The following is a 10,157-nucleotide window of genomic DNA, read 5'->3' on the forward strand; positions in this document are numbered from 1 at the left end:
CTGAAGGATCACGTGACACTGAAGACTGGAAATGGCCTCGGATTTACCATCACAGAAATAAATAAAATATATTAAAATAGAAAACACTTTTAACTCATTTATTTTAGTGAATGTTCTTTTTTTACATTTACTAATAGACTGTTAAAATCGAAAGTTGTGTCTGCTAACAATTTTCTAATGGAAGTGAGTTGATGTTAACTAAAAGCGAAGAGTTGAATGTTGAAATGGCGAATGGTAAAAAATATGAACAAATACTGTAACAAATGTGCTCATTGATATTTGATGTTATTTAACACATTAACTTTTAATCTAAAATATTAGTTAATGTTATGCAATGTGACCTTACTGTAAATTGTTACCCAATTATTTATATTGTAATAATTATTTGTATAATTTATAATATAACATAATTACAGAATTATAACATAATTTACATATAATTGTCACAATTATATAACCAATATTAATTGTTTTCCGTTTATTTAGATTTACAATGTTGTATTCTATTTTTAATCAAGTAAATGCAACATCAAGAGACTTAAAAAAAATACATTTTGCGAATTTTATGGGTTAAGAAAAACTGTTATTCTGTAATGTCCTATTTCATGCTAACACTTTTACATGGATCATGTAGTACATTGTAACATTAATAAAAGTTTTTAAAGACATCATTTTTTTAATGCACTTTTTTTTGTACAATTGCTACGTCACTATCTACTATATTAGATCAGTACTATATTAATCCGTGCCCCGAAGCAGAACCAGCAGAGAACCACTGCACTTTAACCATATTCTATTTTATGGGGCTTGGCAACACAAAATCTTTTCAAATAAAGAGGCAACAGACTAGAGGAGCCCTGCGAGGAGTAGCAAGATTGCTAAATGTGACCTAAACAGGCAGCCATCTCCAGACCTGATTTGAAGGAGTGTCTCCAGTGACAGAGCGCTGTCTCCTTCATGCTCCGCTATAAATGGTTCCACTGTCGGGGAGAATGGGTGGAATAAACTTCACTCTCCAATCCCCTGGCCCATTTAAACAGCAGATGAAAAGGTGGAGGGACAGGCAATACATGTTACTCCTCTTTCATTCGCCGCCCGGCAGCTGATAAACAAAACAGCGAATATCCAGTGCATTTCTAGACAGCCGCTTTTCACCTGTCACTCCACATAAAGAGGATTCTCGCATGCCACTTTCTCTATTGCTGTCATTCACACAGCAGCTTCCCAAATGAGGTTGTATTTATCATCTTCTCTCGCTCTCTTTCACACTCTCTCTCTCTCTCTCTCTCTCTCTCTCTCTCTATGTCTCCGATGGCATAGTGACACAAGATTAATTCCAGTCAGCTGCTGAAAATAATTATTGCATTATGGGAACAGTGATCATTATTTAGAACATGATTAAATATGTCTGCATCTATTGACTCGAGGCCCCGTGATTTATGTATTTATTTAGTCAATAGTCTAATGTAAATGATGTAATTAATTATAGATAGTGGTGTCGGGTCGTTGGTGAGAGGAACCAGGCGTGCCGCTTTGTGCCGCTCGCTCTGACAGATGTGAGAGGAGGTTTCGGAGCAGTTCGGGGAATTCCTCGGCCCCACAGATCTATTTCTTTATCTGTCTCACCTCCGCCCCGTATATAGGCTCTACATCTCTCTCTCTTTTCACGGCTGCCATTACAACTGATATACTTCTGACAATACACTCGCTCCTCATTCATTCTTCAAACTGAGATTAGTATAGGGCACGTTTAGCTCCCTGAACGGTGTAACAAGTGGAGGCTGTGGGATGGAGAAACGGGCTGAGCGTCAAAAGGGACTTGTTCTCATTTGCAGCCGGGTAAAAATGAATGTTTTTCAAATGAAGCTAGATGAGCCTGAGTAGATCAGGCCGTTCCAAGAGCTTTTTTTCACCTCTTGTGAAAGGTAGAAGACTGTCATCGTGATCATTGCCCTAGTACGGCTTGAGTCTTACTGAAATAAAAAAATATACTTGAATTTTATTTGGAGTACTGCTTGTGCACAATGCACATTTCTTAACATTAAACCTAAAATGTGTCACTATTGATGAGATTTGTATGATCTTTGAATAATATAGGTCTTTAAATTCAAAATATTTGAATAAAATTGCGTTAAGTAAAAGTAAAAGTAAAGTAAAAGTTGTTCCAATTTATATCTATTCTATCAAAAAACTAAAATCTGTAAAATGTGTATAATAATTGAATGGGTTTTTTGTTATATGTATAATTTCTATAGAAAATTAGAATTTAAATATATAAACATATTTTAAATACGCATCAAGTTGTATATATAATGATGTGTTGTATATCTATTTATCCTATAGATAATATATAATAATATATAATATAAAATGTATATGGTATCACAACCTTCCGTCAGTATATATTGCTTATATATGTTTCTGTATTTTATTTAGCTATAACAGATCAGCAAAAATACATTAATTTCTCACTATGTCTTTATTATAAAAATAGAATATTGTAATTATATGTATTGTTATTGTATTGTAGCCTGTGACAGATTTTCTGGATACACACACACACATATATATAAACAATTTAAGTATATTTATATATACATATTCTCAGAAATAAAGATACAAAAGCTGGGGCGCTTTTAAACAGGTATTCTTTTGTACCTATTTAAATATGTGCACTTTAAGTACTTAATATATATACATATATATATACATATATACATATATATATATATATATATATATATATATATATATATATATATATATATATATATATATATATATATATATATATATAACAATAAACATGAAATTTTAAGTAAATGTAAAATAACTCTTTTAACCTTGCAACCCTTCAGAAGCATAACTTTATATTAGGCTACTTTATTACAATAAATTCAAAATAACTCAAAATAGAAAAGGCCCCCGATTCATAGAACGGCCCAGAAGGATGACTGATTTGTTTACTCCCCGTGAAGAAAATCTTTCTCCTCCACACCGCCCTATTCCCCCTCTCCCTGCGGAGCGCTTCATGACTGCTTCCCTCCCAGAAGGATCATTCGGTCAGCCTCCAGTCTCACTGGGACGCCGGGGGTCACGTAGTGTCCCTTGTCATGCCCGAGTGAAGTGATTTCCATTTTAATGTCACACTTCTAATCTCTCAAAGATGCAATGTACAAGACACAAAGGCTTTAAGTGCTCTTCATATATCACTCATTCCCAGAGCTTTCACTCAGGTAATCATCACAATTGCTCTCCATATCTCAATATCTGCAATAAGAGTCCTGCCCGGCCATGGCTTACAGCCTCAGAGGAGACGGAAATTTGTAGGACATCATCCAGTTCCCCCCGCCACGCGTGTTTTGAGCCACACGGGGACCGAAATAAGTGAACCCCATCCATTTAGCTGTGTCAATATTCCGCTCATTTGGGATTCCTTTAATGGATCCATATCCTGCTAAGATGTTATTCGCTGACCCTAATGATAATGGCACTCTGACTGCAATAATCATTAAAAAAACTTTGGCAATAAAAACTCACATTTTAAACGCCTTGCGCTAATAGCCAAGGAAAAAAGACCAGAATGCGTTCACAAACAGACAAAACAAAAAAAAAAACGGTCTCAGATTAATCAACCCCCGTTAAACCTCAACATACATCTTCATGCATTTCCTCCTATCCTATCAAAAAGCAATCTAAGATTATATGCAGAGTATATGTTTGCAGTAAAGCCAGCGTAGTAGAAAACCACCGCGAGCCCATCTGGAGCGCGATCAAGCTGTGTGGCTATACACACTGTGTCCGGGTGACTGCTCATCTGGCACACGGCACACCATCATTTTTCCTGTCACGGACAGAGGGGGAATTTGCGGAGGAACCCCACCGTGGAATGTTTATATTTCATAAACAAAATGATGTTTTCACCATTGGCTGGGACGGTGGTTCCAGTTGCTGAATTTCTCCTATGCCTGACGCAGATTATTAATGCGCTCGAGTAACTGTTAATTTCACTTTGGGGAATGATTTATGGGCAGCCTAAGAAGAGAGCATAATCTAATTGAGATCAGAATAGCTGTTTCTCCTGTAGTCACGGCAGTCCCATCCAGATGGGGCACTATGATTAATGCCTAATGAGCAAATAATCCATGAAATTAATATAAAACCATTTTTTAACAACGCTGCTCACTTTAGGAGGGAATAAATAAATAAATTGAGACGGAAGTGTTTCTTTCTTCTTCTTTGTGTGTGGCGGCTGCAATCAAACGGTGGAAAAGGTTCTCCTTCGGTTAAGAGATTGGATTGTTTGCTCGCCCGGTTTGCAAAGGAAAAAAAACGAAACGAAACAAGAAAAAGCGAGATTTGATGGTAGGGCGGACCCAAAATGCGACGGCTGGAACAATTACATACGCATTTAAATATCAAAATGCCAAACATTATCACAGCCAACTAGAAAATAATCAAAACAAAATTACTGGTGGTGAAACAAATTATTTTGTGCGAATGTCTGCCAATGGCTCGACGTGGGTTTGGGGTTTTAACTCGAAAATGGATCCAATTACATTAGACACTTTAACAGAGGTTTCAGATGGGAATAATATGCAATAAATGCCACAGATGAACGGCTTATTAAAGTTAAAATGTTGAACACGGGCTGCAGAATTAAACTTAAAACCAACTACGATGCACTTTAAATGATTTATGTTTATCGAAAAGCCGTATTGCAACGAAGGAGCAGATCCTGGATCAGAAATATCTGATGCTTATGTCTGAAAGATCCATATTAATAAATGCTGACATCTTCCTTAGCCATTGATTTTTCATGATGGTTTCATTGGTGAGCACTATAACATACTTTAGCGGTACCTTAAGCTGGGCAGCTTGACCAAAAATCATTGAAAGTCCTTTTTAATGCTTCATTACTGAAATGGCCTGCTCGCATCATTCAGCCCGGTTCCTAATGAGGTGAAGTGTAAATTTAGGTCAACAAAAGACCTCCCTTACGCAATTACGTCAGGTTATTTATTTAACCCACTCCGACCAGCACTGTTTACATTTCATATAGAGTTTTTCCAATTTAAACAGCTGGATTGTTGCTTTTAGGACCGATGTGTGACTTTCCAAGTCTCACATCTGATTTCATTTTAGGTTCAGTTAGTGTTATTTTCTTCAAATGGATGAACACATTGTTTATGACTTTAAATCAAATTAATTTTAAGCATACAAAACGCACATAGTTCAGTTATGTTGTTCATAGATTAATATGACGTTAATATTTTATATTATTAATATTACTTTCCTGTATCCACCAGTCATCAATCTGAAACTAAATATCGCTTTATTCAGGTGAGCAGCAACACGGAGAAGAAAGACTTCAATTCACTTTGAGAGCAGGGCTGCACTTTCCACTCCATAAACACCTAAGAATTAGATTGGACACACTTTAACTCATTGGCTGTAAATTGGTGAGACTTTGAGGTCACCCGACTTTACTGAGCTATTATAATGTGTCACTGGAGTGACCTCTTGGAGAAACATATATATAACAAGACATCTCGCCTGTTGCATTGTTGAGGGTAAGAACTGTACACCACAAACACCCCCTGCTTATATCACTCACAGCAGATAATTCAGGAAAACTGAATTATTGAAACACTTTATTGCTTTTAGTGTCAAATGTATCGAGCCTGCCGGGTGTGTGTGTGTGTGTGTGTGTGGGTGGAAGCTGAGATTGATTGTCTTTTTCGCATTTCTGCATGCTGTTAAGTCTGCTCCTGTCTCTTGTTGGTTGCTGAAATAATTATGTCAAGTAAAAACCAGTAGGAAGGGTTTCTCCTTCTGATTTAGCAATTGTGCATGACACAATTATATATTACATATCAAATAATCCAGTTTTGCGAACTATTGTGTGTTACAAGAAAATAAAGAGATTTGTATGCAGGTTCTGAGCTATCAGATACGTGAAGAAGTAAAAACTAAAAGTAAAAACTGTTATTGTCTTAGGACAACTTTTTGATCCACTTCAAATGTTGACTACTGCATGCTAAACAATCTGTAAAATCAGTTTTGTAGCACTTAATTTTTAAAATGTAAAATTCTTTAGCTACTGGAAACCTCATTACCGATCTTCAATCTCCAAATCTGGCCAGTATATCAGCCCTACTCTCCTCACTCTCTGCTTATATCAGCCTCTGGAATTAGGTTGAGAGCCATAAAATCCACCGCTATAAAATAGGTAAAACAAATAAAAGCTGATTTGCCAAGAAAATAAACTAAAGGCACATTTCAGAACATGCTTGAAAAGATTGATCTGCTGACTTGTGATTTTTTATGCCTTATATTTTCATTTTGGGATGTGTCAAGTGGGCCCACGTAAACATGTACTTTTCATTTCAATTGATTTGTTACATTATTATATTATGTTATAATTCTTTAAAATTATAGCTCCCAATAGGCATGCAAGGTCTTGGCTACTTGGGTGGGGAGTGGATCGGGGTTCTTTTAACTGCCTGGGCTGCTGTGAGACAAATTGCTACAAATTGTGAATTTTCCATTTTAGAGGATTACAAAGAGGCCCCCATTGAGCCGCTCTCCACGGCACACACACTAGAGCAGCAGGAAACCAGAGCAAAGCAATGAACAATGAAGCTGAGGGAATTATCTGAGTGACAGCCAGCGTCTTTTCAGCATGAGATCTCAGGAAAACTCTTAAGACACTGATACTCTTTAAGAAGGAAGGTGCCGCTTAGTGCAACAAAGTTTGGGAGAATTTGTTTCTTTCTTTATTAAAAAATAAATAAATAAAATCTAAAATAATTTACTCAATAAAATAATCAGTTTTTATAATAAACTTGCATATTATTATTTAATTATTATTCAGTTATTAAAGAATTTAGTGTCTTTCAGTTGCACTTTTAATGTGGTTTCTCAGTTAAGCTCCAGTTCTAAAACAGTAAATAAACTAATAACTTACCACATAACCAAATCTGATTTATGAACCAGCTCCGGTCTGATTTTTCAAACATGTTTGTGCTTTGGTCCAGAGAGGTTAATATTTACTCACAGTTGTCCCACGGGCCTTCAAGACCTGGCCTTGCTTGAGAACAGACACAACTTGTGTTGTCTGCAAGTGAGAGGTGAGAGAGAGGCAAGACCCAGGAGAGCTTGATTTATGGCGCTCCCCAGAAAGCAGTCTTTTATGTACCTAATCCTGCCTGGGAAAGTTGGTATACATGATAGAAAGTTGTCAGTTCCACGCAGATAGGGTGAGCAAAACAAGGCTCAAACTGTTCTTTTTTCCTCCTTGTCAATTTGCTCCCGGGCTATAATGCTATTTTCCCATGCTCGCCAAGGCCCTGTCGTTTGTTTAGCAATGTCGCAATTGGGTGTTAATGCCTCTTTAGTTATGTCACCCTGTCTGTTGAGGAGCAGGAGAGGCGCCTCAGCGTTTCTTCTCTCAATCCTGGGCTGTTTCAGCGAGGGGGAATTAAGACAGTGTTACTGTGAGGTCAGAAAGCGACAGCGCAAGGAATCTAATGCTTTTTACACCGTGACAGGGATGAATCTGATGTGTCCCGTGTGGCAGCTGCTCTTGTAAATAGCCCACATCAAGACACTTAGCCTATTATTATTATGTTACGCAATAATGACAGAACGACTGTGCATCATCCTGTGCGTATTACATGGCTGCAAATTCAGTAATTAAACACGCGAGATGTGGAAATATTATTTTGAGTTAAGCTATTTTATAGTTTTATCTGTGATATTTTACAGAGGTTCCACTAAAGCTGACAAACGTTTAATTGAAAGGTACAAAACAATTTGACTATTAACAAGACAACCACTACAACAATATTTTGAGTAAAATTAAAGGGATAGTTCACCCAATAATGACAATTTCGTCATCATTTACTCACCATCAAGTTGTGAGCTTATATCTTCTGTTAAACGCATAAAATAAAATATTTTAAAGAACGTTGGTAACCGAACAGTTCCTGGTGGTCGAGGAAAAAAATACTATGGAATCACTGGGGACCGAAATATTGTACGAAATTTAAGTTTGGAACAACATGAGGTGATTAAATTATGGCAAAAATGCATCTCAATTAATATTTTAGGCTTCTGAGGTCATTTTAACCACAATCCATAACTGAGGTGTAACTGCTGCGCTTATATGAAATTAACTGAAGCAGTTTGGTATAGAATCAGACATTATTAGTACATTTTACAATTATAAAAATATGTCAAGTAAATTTTGAAGTACAATTTTATTGTTAAACGTATGCCAGAAATGTTGTTATTCTTTACAACTTTGAACATTTATGTGTATTTAATATTTAGAGCGTATTACCTAAAATATAAGAGAATGCAGGCATCTGATGATCTCAATCTCATCAGAAAAGATTTTGTATGATTTGCAGGGAAATGTACAATTTTCCACCACAAACCTAAACACTGTAAATTTATCTGACTAAATTAGCGACTAATTTTCCTCAAATAGTTTTGAATTACCTTTACAAGCCAAGAATGGTGATATTAAGAACCACGTAAAAAAGTGAATATTCATAAACCAAGTCCCGAGTTCAGTCACTGAAAATGTCTCTAAATTATGGTGTATCAAGACCGGGAACGTTCATATATAATCTATGCCTTTTGTTAGCTCAGAGGCTTGACACGGCCTTTCGAATCTAAACTTTTGACCCCTGGCCACCGTGGTACAGCTGATGGTGTTTGAGGAGAACGTAATGGGGCTCATTTCAGATGGAATCATCCCAAGTGTAAACAATGATTCTGATGCCTCATCCAGATTCTCCTCACACACTTAGATGAAGGGAGATCCTGGCCTCATTACTGCAGCAAGTGAGACGATCATGTCCAGAGCCAGAGGGACTTGACGTTTTGCCCTCTTCCGCGAGGAGAACTTCTTACCATTGTCTTTAATACAGAAGTCATCCAGCCAATATTTTGTCAATGGCGCATTAAATAACTAATTGACATGATGATGGACGTCTAAACACGCATGTGTTGAGAAAAGCATGTATAATCATTTCTCAGTATGTTTCCCAGATTGTTGAATTATCTTCAAGTGGTGTGAAGGACAAAAACCAAGTAGCTGTGTATTTATCTGTTTCGATTTTATTCGCAAAAAGCAACGCATTATGCATGAACCTCTTCAATCTAAACTGTGTTTTTCCTCAAATGTCTTTCTTTTGCCTCTTCAGAATTGTCTGTTCGACCTTGCAATCTCCATTGCAAACCAGCAGTGTCTATTTCAGCAAGAAGCCACGGTTTGTGTTTGTTTTATTGACTGGCCACAGACCAGAGTTGTACCTCCTTGGAGTTAAATGGGTTTTCATTTTTTTATTGGCAGGCCACTGACAGAGGTGTTTTATTGAAGCTCTTTAGAGTTTAACAGCTCGGGGCATCAGTGTGTGCTAAGAGATGCCTATAAAATCAAACACAAAATGAAATAAAATAAAAGTGAGATGAGAAACACCTCAAACTTAATGGGAAGTAAAAATTAGAACCATTAACCTCAGGTGATTAAACGGTAGCAATGGCCTGTTTAGTTTTATCCCCTTGAGCATCATGTTTGTCTCATGTAGATCTCAGTGGTTTCTGATGTACACTTTTGCTACCATTCAGAAAAAGAATTCTGAATGTTCTCCAAAATGTCCATTTTTTCCATATTTAATATTCCAAAAAAGCAACATTGAAAATATTATAGAAAATTTATTTTTGAAAGATTTTGAATCATTTTGAAACAAGTCGACACAGTACAAAAAAAAAAAAGCGTTAGATGGACCTGCGACTAAAACATTTAAGAAAAACATCCCATGAATTATTTGCAAATAAATGTTTTGAGGACATTACGACTGAACAGATAACATTGAACAGATGTTCTATTAATGTTACTGGAACAACGTTCTGCGAATTCTGGAAAAGCATTTATCTAAAAGGTTATTGACCACACTAATCTGGATAGGATTTAAGTGCACAAAACATAAATTTTTAGCTTTGAGAAGAGCATTTATATACTGCTCCCAATATTCAGTGACAGCAATAGTGACAAATATCTCTATGAAAAATAAAGAGGCTCGAATAGGATCACAGCCTGCTGAACTTGAGGTCCCGTCATTATTGATTATGGAAATATGCCT

Source organism: Puntigrus tetrazona, chromosome 21 (genome assembly GCF_018831695.1).
Source record: "Puntigrus tetrazona isolate hp1 chromosome 21, ASM1883169v1, whole genome shotgun sequence".
NCBI classification, from domain to species: domain Eukaryota; kingdom Metazoa; phylum Chordata; class Actinopteri; order Cypriniformes; family Cyprinidae; genus Puntigrus; species Puntigrus tetrazona.